Source organism: Corythoichthys intestinalis, chromosome 13 (genome assembly GCF_030265065.1).
Source record: "Corythoichthys intestinalis isolate RoL2023-P3 chromosome 13, ASM3026506v1, whole genome shotgun sequence".
Lineage (NCBI taxonomy): Eukaryota > Metazoa > Chordata > Actinopteri > Syngnathiformes > Syngnathidae > Corythoichthys > Corythoichthys intestinalis.
In genome coordinates, this window is record NC_080407.1 from 40,877,921 (window position 1) to 40,890,196 (window position 12,276).

A 12,276-nucleotide genomic window follows, 5' to 3' on the forward strand; every position below is an offset into this window, starting at 1 on the left:
TTAAGATGGCGGCTGTCATTTTGCATCTAGTTATATCTATATACAGTACATGTGATATCTACCATGTCTACCATATCTACCATAACATGCGGGCGTAGTTTGTCGGCTATCGGCTACAACATGAATTATTGGAGCTACCTAGCATCGCGTTGGCTCGGCGTCACAACTTTCTTGCCTCCTCCCCGCTCCTGCTCTGCTCTTTCGTCTCGGTGAGTCCGTCTCCCTCAGACTTTTCGACCAATATAGTAACGCATGCCTTTCCGTCCTCAGTAACGGTAACGGCGTTGCCAAGATGAGAAAAGTAATTAATTAGATTACCCACTACTGAAAAAAATAACGCCGTTATATTGTAACGCCGTTATTAACAACACTGGTCATGTATGAAGAGCATTATAAATAGAAAATGTTAGAAAGGTTCCCACTACGCGTTATTACACGATGCGCTCGTTTCCATGGTAACCGCTCATAGCTACTTCCTGTTTTGGTCTCAAGTCACACGCGTTAATTGTTTTGGGACATTCGAGCCGAGTGCAGCCACCCGTTGAGATGTGAGAGGGAATGTTGATTTGTGTGCGTCCATGAATGAACGTGAGTATATTTTTCCTTCATTCTGGAGGGTTGCAGCGATAGATTGGAGCCGTTGCAATGGCGAGTAGACAGCAAGCATTGTTTACATCATATTTGTGTTGCACATTTATGCTGTGAGGTTTAGCATCTTTGGGATGTATTGTACGTTTGATTGAGTGTAAATTGCTTAGTTGCTGCCATGTTTTGTGGCCAAATTGACTGTGTGTGTGTATACGGCGTATTTCTGGGTTGTGCGTGCGCATTCGCCCCCGCCCGCACCTTTGTGTTTATTGCACTGTTTATTGTGCAATTCATTTGTGTGTTACTGCATAATCTGCATTTTTAACATTGGTACTGATATGCTGTTAACCCTAACCAAAAGTTCAGGATTTTCAACATTAAGCTAAATCTTTAAGTTCGCGGGGAAAGTCGGTAACTAAGTTAGTCGGTGGAGTTGATTTCAACAAATTCCATGCAGTTTGTCAGCTATTTGTTAGTTTCAGGGTTCCGGAGTCCTGCAAACTCGAAGATTAAGCCTTATGTGAAGAATTCTGATCTTCCCCTTTAAAGGGGAACTGAAGAGGTTTTCAGATTTCGCTCTTAAGTGTTTTACTCAGTTGAATTGTATTAAATGCGTCATTCGCTCTCTCAAAAAGTCACTTAAAAAAATAATAATAATAATTGACCGCGTAGTTTTTGAGTTATGGCCATAGCAACACCATAGCAACGAGGGACGCGCCGTCCTGCCGACCCCTACCTCGTGACGTAACTTCCAGGAAGCCTCGCCACCACTCTGAACACGGAAATATAACACCACGCTATCCTCGCCATATATTGCAAACATTTTCTGGGTTTTACTCGCGGGATTCGTCATGCCATCTCGATGTGTAGCGATATGAATTACTCACAGGAAGACTCGAGACTCTAGGAGTGGTCCAAAAAAAAACTTCTCCTGCAAAGGTTTGGACCGTTTTTGTTAGCATGCATACAGGTCCCCAATCGGCTCATTGTTTTCATCATTTCAGCCACGACAGCTTTGAAAACCTACAACAATGCAACCTTGGTTTTCCAAAGACGTAAGTAGAACATTAATGGCTTTTTTTATATATACTAGGGGGACTCCTACTGCCAGTTTGTTGAAGTGCGACATTTTTTTTTTTTTTGCTGTTGGCCTGTCATAAGTAGATAGGTTGGCTGACATGTCGTCTACTCATGAGATTTTATTACTATATCAATAGGTGTTATGTAAATTCAAATGTCCCCAGCACCAAATAGGTCCTTGGCTCGTTTTTTATATTTCAACATCAAGGTCTGCCTATTTGAAGAGGGAACAATAGCATCAAATAGATGCTGGTATGACTGGGGCATTATTATTTGATCACCAAGAAATTATTATTAAATTAAAATTAGGATTCATCCAATATTTTCATGCTGCTGTGATTTTTTTTTTCCTCCAGGAAGCCAAACATAAAAAATTAAGTGGCGGAAACCCTCAACACGATGAAAAAAGCGTTGCAAGTCAGTTGCCACCCAGTTTCCCAAAATCAAGAGAGAGTGGGTCGAGTCATATGATGACCGAAGTGATGCGGTGTCCAGCGATGACGACTGAAGAGATCCTATGAGGCCTGCCAGATGCTGAATTTCTTCCGTCTGCGACATCAGATGACGATGATTTAGGAGAAATAAATGTAGCAAATTTTGATGACATGAAATCATAAACTAGTCATATATACAGTACACATTTTTTAAAAGAAAAATCAAGTTACCTTCATATTTTAATGATAATGCATTATCTTTGTATAGAGAACACTTCATGCTACAGAAAAGAGTAAATACATATTTCCCACTGCCATTATCATTTTTCAATGTTGCGCTAGTCCGTTGCTATCCTAACTTTGTGTTGCTTACTAAAATTATGCTCTTTGATGTGTGCCGTTGTGTGCTTGGTATAACATGTTGTGTCACAATCTGACAACGAAAGCTAATGCTGATTCAACATAAACCTGGTATCATTATTGCGGCCTATTGAATATTTTTTCAGAATGTAATATAATTACAATATTTTATATGACAAAAGAATACATTAAACAGTCAACAAAATGTGTCAATGTTGTTAACAATTTATGGTTTTATTTTTTTTAATGAAATTCATGCCCCTGTCAGTGCTTCAGCCTCTGCAAGTTTGGCTCTCACGTCTGGGATCTCCTGATGACACAGGCATACTCTTGGAAGGGTAATTACTTGATGGTTTACAGCAACACCTGGAAAATAAAATGGTTTTGTCATTTATTTTGAAATATCAATAACATTTCATTCATTTAGCCACATTTGGGCTAGCTTTACCATATTTAGATCGGTAGGCGCTGTCCCATTACCTAATATCCAGTTTTAGCTATGTGTAGAGCATGGAAAAATATACAACCATGTAATCGCATTCTAATAAAAAAAATCACGATGCTGGACTTACCACTCACTCTCCCGTTCGTGAAGTGTCGAGCTGTCAATTGGCGTCATGACGCCATCTGCTGTGTCAAGTAAATCGCCGTCATCTGACGCCTCAGGTTCAAACATGTAGGGATTAATTGTAGTTCATCTTTCCTGGGAGCCTTTGCCATCGGTAGCATCACGAAAGAGCGATCCTGAATGGTTACCTTTGGTGGAAATATCACTGACATCGTTGTTGCTGCTATGTTAGCTGTGGGTAGTCTTCTGTTGCCTACGTCACACTTCCGGGTTTGCGAAGGGACCATTAACGGAGTGCAAAAAAAATAAAAAAACGCAAATTATCCTTACAATTACGTGTTGATAATGTCATGGTTGTTTTGACGAACTTGTCCCAAGTTTATATTCATAAAATTACACCAAAATCCGGAAAGGTCTTCAGTTCCTCTTTAAATTCAACTATGGGAAAGTCAATTACATGTGATGATATTTTTCTGTTGTTGAGGCAGCAAAGGGAGAAAAATTGGTAAAAAGTAACCAATAAATTACTTTAAAAGTAACTTAGTTACTTTGATAATAAAGTAATTAATAAAATATATATAGATTAGAAGTTAAATTTGTGTATAAGAATCACATAAGAGAGGAAGACAGAGACACAATAGTTAGAATGATAAAGTATCAATACATTAAAAGCAGCTCGAAACTGATGAGATTTTCGAGTGATTTAAATTCAATTCATAGAATCAAATAAAACGTGCCATTTGTTACTGTTCTTGAGTTGACGTTAAAGGGCTAGTTCGTTGGAATGACTAATTGTAAACAGGATGGTGTGCCGATCAGAGCACAGGTAGAAAGGTGACATGAATCCACTGCTGAATTCAAATGGCTTTAATTTGCCTTGTATTCACCCAAATCTTCCTTGATGTGCAATAAATGAGCAATTGTAACTTCATGAGCAGAAATATGAAGTAATTTCATGACATGCCAAATAGGGTCACAATTAAAGTAATTAAACATCACCCAACAAATAAAGCATGAAAAAATAATTTATATGTTGTATACTTGACAAAATAATCGCGTTTCCGAAGTTCGAGCCTGAAAGGGGACGAACCCGGAAGTGATGCGTCACACCGAGAACAGCGATGGCAGCGCTCCATACATACGGCCGCCATACAAAACCCTTCAAACAATGATTCAAACAGCGATATAAGCGATAGATCGAGCGCAAGGGAGGAGATCCAAGTTTTTGAAGAGTTGGAGGAAGAAGAGGAGGTTGGAATTTTATGTTGGACCTAACATGTATTAGCCCGACGCTAATCAGGATGCAAACAATGTGCCTAGACGTGGCATGGAATGGAGAAAAGACCCATCGAGATTACAAGATTGGTAAGATATTGGCTGTTATTATTTTCATAATTTGAAGATGCAGGCATTTGCACATAATTTTATGTTTTTGTCTATCTGATGACATTGTTTAAAAAAAAATAATAATCAGACTTCATGTTCATTTTGACAGATCCGGCAGCTCTCGTAAATATAAAATAATAATACAAAAACGTTGAGGGGAAAGAAGGAGATGAGTCGTTGATGGCTTTCTCCACTTTATTGTGGCAACAATAAGAAAACAGTAAACAAAATAATAGTGGACAGCCGCCACATTCGACCGTGAACTTATGCTTCTCGCTCGTCTTCCCCTCACTTCTTACTAGTCACAGCGTCTCTTAAATGGATTGTGCATAGTGTCTTGTTATGACAAAGGTATCGAACACACGACGTGCTGACAACTTTGTTTCTTTAGTAACACATGGAAATAACAGTACGAACACAGTTTGGGGCTCTCAGCAGGAAGTGGCGTCTAATGGCGTGAGGAAATGTAGTTTTTCACACAAGCGAACAGATTACAAAGCACCACTTCAGTGTTGTCCCGAGACTACATTTCCCATGATTCACTGCGGGACCGCGCCGCTCCTGATTCGCTGCGAGACATTAAAACCAACACGCCTTTTGTCAACTGTCATCTGTCAGCGGCTCTCTTAAAACACAAACTAGAAGGCTATCAAGCGATCACCGTGAACGAAACGCCAAACTGTACAAATGCAATGCAATGCTTGAAGCATGAAGGTGGAAATACATAATACAAATACAAATAAATGTGCACAAACTCACCGGCGGTGTGTGTCTCTTACGGCAACCTGACCGTGAATTACCGCGACGCTGACCCGCTTATATGCACATCCACAACCCCTTTCTCGATTGACAGTGGATTAACCCTTTTTGACAAGATCGTAGATGACGCACAATTTAAATACGCTTAACCTAGCGAACGCAGCAACAACTATGATCGGGGATTGCCACGAGTTCGCTTTCGACTAACGTCGCTAGCGCTAATGTCGCTGTTCATTCCACAACAGTTGGCAGCTCTGCTTTGACAAAGTCATCAGTCATCTATCCAAAAATCACACTTACTTTTTGGCAAATCCTTGATCATAAGCAGACCGGTTAAGGAAGCAGGCATCTTCGAAGTGTTTGTAGCAGAGAACACTACTCGATGATGGCGTGAAATTCATTCGCTTCGTGCGAACGAAAGATGTCCATTTATGTGCCCTGCAATCCTTTGGCCACTCATATAGCTTTTCGTTTGAGTGAGAACAAAACATCGCCACACACCGCCGTGGCATCTTACCGAGAAGCAATGCAACAAACAGGCAGACTTCCCTCGCAATTCTAGGTGTGACGGAACTTCCGAAGATTGCCGAAGAAAAGCATTTTCGTTGTCAAGGGCGTTGCTATGGGTTAAACAAAGAATCTGGGAAGGTTGCGTGAAAAAAAATAACGAAAACATGTTTATAATCGTTTAGCCATTGATATTATTCAAAAACATGGTTGGCCAACCTTGTTCAGGCATGCAAACTGGTTAGGGGTGAAAAAGGTGACAAAGTAACATGGACCTACGGCATGCGCGGAAAAGTGCATTTCATAGTGCAACCGAAGACATCTCGAATTAAACACAGTACATAATAATTTAACATATACAAGTCTAAATCTCTCATCCTGAAATCAGAACATATAAGACGCATTAAGTAGCAAATGAAACAAAATCTAAATTATAAAATATACAGTATGTCCCATTTGCATTAAGTAGAGAACAGCTGTACAGCATAAAATATGAATTTACAGGTACAGTATAAATTCCATTCACTTAACTATTGTGTGTTAGATAGAATAAAAAAAATACAAATCTTCAAAAGCATTAACTGTAGTAATCATAACTTTATTTACATTCAACCAAAGCAATTAGTCCCATGGTCGTTAACTTCGATTGATAGGGCATCATACTGGATAAACAGAAGTACACCTATAGGCTGTTTTATGAACGGGGTGTGTACGAACAGCGCGGGAATGGGGGTACTTTCAAATGCGACCTGTAGCGGAGCTCTCCGGTTTGATAAACTCTCGATGGCTAAACAAAGAAAATGACCTCCACAACAAGGCAAAACTCTTCCCTTTCTGTAATTATCGGAGAGTATACAGGGGCCTTAAATAACTCATTGTTAAAAATAACTGGTGACCATTCAGAACTTTACTAACAAAGCCCTGAACATGACTTGTATGGAAGGCACTAGTTCATCACTCTAGTTACCTCATGATTTTTTTTTTTTTTTTATCGTCAACAAGCGCTTTACAAAGGGGCCTGAAATAACTCGTCACAACGCCAACTGGCAACAATTCAGATCTCAACTGACGTTCGCTAACTTTACTAGCAAAGCCCTGTGTGAAAGGCGCTAGTTAGCCCCTCCGCAGTTAGAGCTACATCGAGTAACTGCGTTCTACGAGGCAGTGAAATATCGAGGACTATCTGAAGTCAGTTATCAAGAAATTAAGAGAATACTTGTGTTATAGTCACCATTACAAGCGCAGGAATTGATTGAACGACACGATTGAATGATTTATGAAGACTATTATAGGCCATCACTCAAACTTTTAGCTTTAAGAAGTTAACAATTTTTTACATTAAACCCTTACCTAGCTGCAATTTCCAACGGGTCAGGGCGAGAAGCTGGGATGGAGAGGGGTTCCGCCTCCTCATTGCTGATTGGTGATAACTGTGCTCCCTTCTCTCACTATTGTCATTCATTTGTTGTCACGAGAAGAGAGTGGCGGTGATAGGTCTAGGTCATCGGACTAGAGTGTAGTTTTAAGTATGGACTACGGTTTTGAAGTTAACGGTTTCACTCGCTCGTTGACAACCCCCCGCCCCATTTTTTTCTCCTCTGATCTACGTGATTCAGAAGAATTACCCATTTTGATTTCAAAACGGCGAAATTTCGCCGAAAGGTGGCAAGTTTGCATGCCTGAGTTCACAATACGCTTTGGGGCAGACGGTATGAGATCAATCTGTAAATAATACAATAAAAAAGGAATAAGCTAAAATACTCTAAATTTCAATGTATTATAGTCAAGTGCACACATTCACTAACAAGCATATATTATGACTGAATTCGCTTACAACAAATGGACGAAGCTGTGATCTAGCGGCCGTAATGGGAAACTACCGTACCCAGCAAATAATACAAATCATGCAACATCAACATTGTATATGCATCCCCAAGGCATTAAAAATACATACCATGCATAGATACAACTCCATTAGTGACCGATGCTAATATGCTAACGAATTCACAAACGTATATCTTCCATAAAAGTGTCTGAATGTAAAGTGCTTCGATAACGATGAACAGCCCTTCTCTTTGGCAATCGGACCACGCTTGTGATTGGCTGCGCAGATTTTGACTTGCTTGGCACTAATCTCGTGATTGGCTGTGCAATGTTGATTCGCTTGCAACAGCCGCTCTCCCGATTGGCCTTTTTATAAGAGAAAGAGATCAAAGAAATAAAGACATAGAGAAGATAAAGACTCGCCATTTTTTCCTCTTTTCTCGACGACGTGTCCAGCATTATGGTCTAAAAATCATTAGCTAATCTTCGTCTCAGCATTCAGAAATCAAGTGGGGAAAATGTCCGCGAGACCGGAGCATCTTTGTGGAGTGAAAGAGGAGCCCCCACGTCACCGACACTCGACTGTGTGCAAACTAATGCACGCTAAGGTTGTTCTTCACAGACTAGAAGGTTGGTTCACTTTCGAAGATAAGTACTGTATTACTGTACATGACAGAATGCGGTGATGAGTATTCATTTTTAATGTTAACAGTAGTGCTGTCAAGGAATTCCAATTTTTAATCGCAGTTATAGTGATGTCAAGCACTTTGAATGACTTTTGTGCTGGATTAGAAGACAACAAAACACGAATAAACTAAAAATGGCGAGGATGAATTTTCTCCAACAGAAATTAACTTTGGGGACACAAGTTTGCAAATGAAGAAATGCACCCGGAGTCTGCATGCATCAAAGACGAGAAGAGTCGCCATCCATCCAGGAAAAAGTCATACACATTAAAGGTCATCCCAAGCACTGCTTTTTCCTCATTAGTACAGAAATGTTTTTCAGTCGAATATAGTATTTTTCATTCCTTTTATATCGTGGTGTTGCTTACTTAGTAGCCATGCAATGGACTCGTTAGCCAACATCAGGTTGCACCACTGTATCGATTGAAAGATTTCCTTCTATGTAAATGATTTGCTTTGTTTCAAGTAATTACATAATGTATACATATATATATATATATATGGCGGAAAAAACTCAGGTGACTTGAAGTTCCGCTCTGAGACTCCCAATTTGGCCAAATTTCATAATTGTCCTATATGCATGTGTGATACATCATTGGAAAGCTTAAAATCTCAATTTTCTGGGGGGAGAAAAATTTTGAACAGGAGGGCAATACAAAAAAAAAAAAAACAGCGAAACTAACTGGAGGTGAGAGCATGAGAGAGCATAATGCGCCATGATTTCAATGTGATATTATCGCATACTCACCCTGTTTCGATCCAAAAACTCCATGTAGCATGTATCACCGAGTGTCTAGACACAGCTGTAAATGGCCACAGCTGGATTTTTGGGGAATTTTATGGGTGAAACATGGTAATATAACAAGGGTCGCGATGCAGAAATCGCAGATATCAAAGAGTGGTCGAGATTTTCATTTTCATATATTTACCATTTTAAATGTTTTTTTCTTCAAATTTTCTTTGTTCGGATCGATTATTTATCATCTAAAATATTGGGGAAAATGCGACAGTAACAAAAAAAAAAAATACAATTAAGTGATAGTTATGAGGTAGATATCCGTGACTTATTTACAAACACTAATTTTTTCACTGTGATGTAATTTTTTTAAAAAAGTTTAAAATTTGCGAGTTAATCATTTTTTAAATTCGTTTTTCTTTTAAACTAAATATTAGACATCTGATATTAGACTGTCTCAGGGGCCTCTTTGCACAGCCTGCACCTGGGGTCCTGTCTGGTGCGATAGACCCCGGCCTCTATTGATCTTGTGTTCAGGGCCTGTTCTTGTGCTGCCATGATCAATGCCGCCGTGCTGTCTTTCAATCCGTCCTTTTCCAACCACTGGTATGTTTTTCCTATGTCAGCTACCTCCTCAATTTGTCGGTGGTACACACCATGCAGGGGCTTGTCCTTCCATGATAGCTCCTCAGGGTCCTCCTCCTTACTGGGCTTCTGTTGCCTGAGGCATTCACCGAGCAGGTCATCACTGGGGGCCATTTTCATGATGTATTCTTGGAGGGATGTAGTTTCCTCCGGGATAGTGGCTCTGATGCTCACTAGTTCTCGGCCTCCCTCTTTCCGCTTTGTGTAGAGCCTCAGGGTCCTGGACTTAAGGTGAAACCCTCCGTGCATTGTAAGGAGCTTCCTTGTCTTGATGTCGGTAGCCTGCATCTTTTCCAGTGGCCAGGATATGATGCCAGCAGGGTATCTGATTACTGGTAGGGCATAGCTGTTAATGGCCTGGATCTTATTCTTGCCATTCAGCTGACTCTTGAGGACCTGCCTCACCCTCTGGAAGTATTTGGTTGTGGCAGACCTCCTAGCTGCTTCCTCATGGTTTCCATTTGCCTGTGGGATCCCCAGGTATTTGTAGCTGTCCTGCACATCTGTTATGTTGCCTTCAGGTAGTTCAGCCCCTTAAGATGAGATCACCTTCCCTCTTCTGGATACCATTCGCCCACACTTATTTAGTCCGAAGGACATCCCGATGTCATTGCTGTATATTCTCGTGAGGTGGATCAGGGAGTCGATGTCACGCTCGTTCTTGACATACAGCTTGATGTCATCCATGTAGAGGAGGTGACTGATGGTTGTTCTACTTCGGGACCGGTACCCGAAACCACTCTTGGTGATGATCTGGCTGAGGGGGTTTAGGCCTATGCAGAACAGCAGGAGTGACAGGGCATCTCCTTGGTAGATACCGCATTTGATTCTCACATGTGCAACTGGCTTCGAGTTGGCTTCTAGAGTTGTCTTCCACAGGCCCATCGAGTTCTGGAGGAAGGTCCTTAGTGTCTTGTTGATGTTATACAGTTTCAAGCATTCCAGTATCCATGTGTGTGGCATTGAGTCATAGGCTTTCTTGTTGTCAATCCAGGCAGTGCACAGGTTGGTGCTCCTCGCTTTGCATTCCCTGGCGACTGCCCTGTCCACCAGCAGTTGGTGCTGGGCTCCGCTGGTGTTATTGCCAATCCCTTTCTGTGCCCTGTGCATGTATTGCTCCATATGCCTGCTCATTTTAGCCGCTATGATTCCTGATAGGAGATTCCATGTGGTGCTGAGGCAGGTGATAGGCCGGTAGTTGGATGGTACTGTTCCCTTCTGGGGGTCCGTCATGATGAGGACTGTCCGACCTTGTGTTAGCCACTCTGGGTGGGTCCCCGACCTCAGCAGCTGGTTCATTTGTGCTGCTAGGCGTTCATGGAGTGCAGTTAGCTTCTTAAGCCAGTAGGCATGAATCTTGTTGGGCCCTGGAACTATCCAGTTCTTCATCTTGGACAGTCTTGTCTGGATGTCTGCTGTTGTGATGAGTACTGGGCCTTGTTCCGGGATGTTGCGATGTTCTGACTTCAGGTCTGCCAGCCATTGGGCGTTAGTGTTGTAAGACGCCTCTTATTGCCAGATACTTGAAGGAAAATAGTCGATTTATCCTTGTTACAGATTGTTTTATTCTTATAAAGAACAGGAGATGATGACATAGAATTCGGAAATGAAAAAGAACAAAGAATTTACACTGAAAGACACACAGACAGAATGAAAGACACATTGCACCAGACGAGATGCAAGACAAAAGTGTTTCTCTCTCTGCTTGGAGTCCTTTTCTCTCTAACTTGGGGGAGGGTAAAGCTCCTTGGAATGTGCATTGTGAACCCCCAAGCTAATATTTTCCAGATGTGCTGCTACTCGAAGGCATACACTGTCTTATGATGGAGAATGCAATGTCCATATATGATTATTGTGAATAAATGGAAATATAATCCTTCATACTCTTCCAGTATTGTTCAGTCTCAGCCCTGGGTGGGTCTGCTGTGGTCTTGGTACCCTGCCACTGAGAGTAGATATTAGCTGGATTATTGGAGAACTTAGGCGGCTAGCTAGGGCTGTGAGTCTTTGCTTAGCAGTCTCCAGTGCCTCAGCTGGGGACAGCTTGCTGTATTTCTTGGGCAGTTGTTTCTTAGGTTTCACGCCTTTGCTCAGCTCTGTTAGGAGGCTAACTTCTCTCCGTGTTGTTCCGATTTTTGCCTCTAGCCTTCGCTTCCATGGAGGCTCCTTCCGGCTACTGGCGCTGCTTATCTTGTAGCCAAGTGACTCTAGGATGACTGATGCTGCTGCATATATCAGCTGATTGGTCTCAGTGATGTTTACGGTTGGGATGTTCAGCAGTGCTGTGTTTACATCCTCCAGCAGAGATTCTGATGGTACTTTGTTTGTTAGCCTTGGCAGGTAGGAGGTAGTTAAGTTCCCCCAGGACTTTATGATCTTCTCTCTAAGGTCTGCTGCTCTCTCATTGTTGGAGCCATATTAGTCATTGGCAAAGTTGTGTTATTTCGTAATTGTTGTATTTTGGAAAGAAATTGGTTTGTGTTCTGGAAAGATGGCGCCCCCTTTTTGTTGTTGATGGTATGGTAGTTGCAAATGGTGCACTAATCAACTGACACCTATCAGGTGTGTTTAAATGGAAGTGAGAAGCCAGTTTTGTTTTGGACACAGACGGGGTAGCCACACAGTTTTTGACCACCTAAACCATATGAACAGTTTTATTAAACTTACAAGACATACGACCACGACTCATGACCACTGACCATA

At 41.4% G+C, this 12,276-nt stretch overlaps 2 long non-coding RNA genes across 2 annotated transcripts; one reads left to right on the plus strand and one right to left on the minus strand.

The window, feature by feature from the left end:
* The first annotated feature begins 1,200 nt into the window (after nt 1-1,200).
* On the plus strand, nt 1,201-3,179 carry LOC130928983 (uncharacterized). Its single transcript, XR_009066778.1, has 3 exons — nt 1,201-1,527; nt 1,593-1,643; nt 2,025-3,179. It is a non-coding gene; the product is annotated as an uncharacterized LOC130928983 (long non-coding RNA).
* LOC130928978 (uncharacterized) lies at nt 2,676-3,447 on the minus strand. The gene is made up of 2 exons (XR_009066775.1): nt 3,035-3,447; nt 2,676-2,828 (listed from the first exon to the last, which is right to left on the minus strand). It is a non-coding gene; the product is annotated as an uncharacterized LOC130928978 (long non-coding RNA).
* Between the last annotated feature and the right edge of the window lie 8,829 nt (nt 3,448-12,276).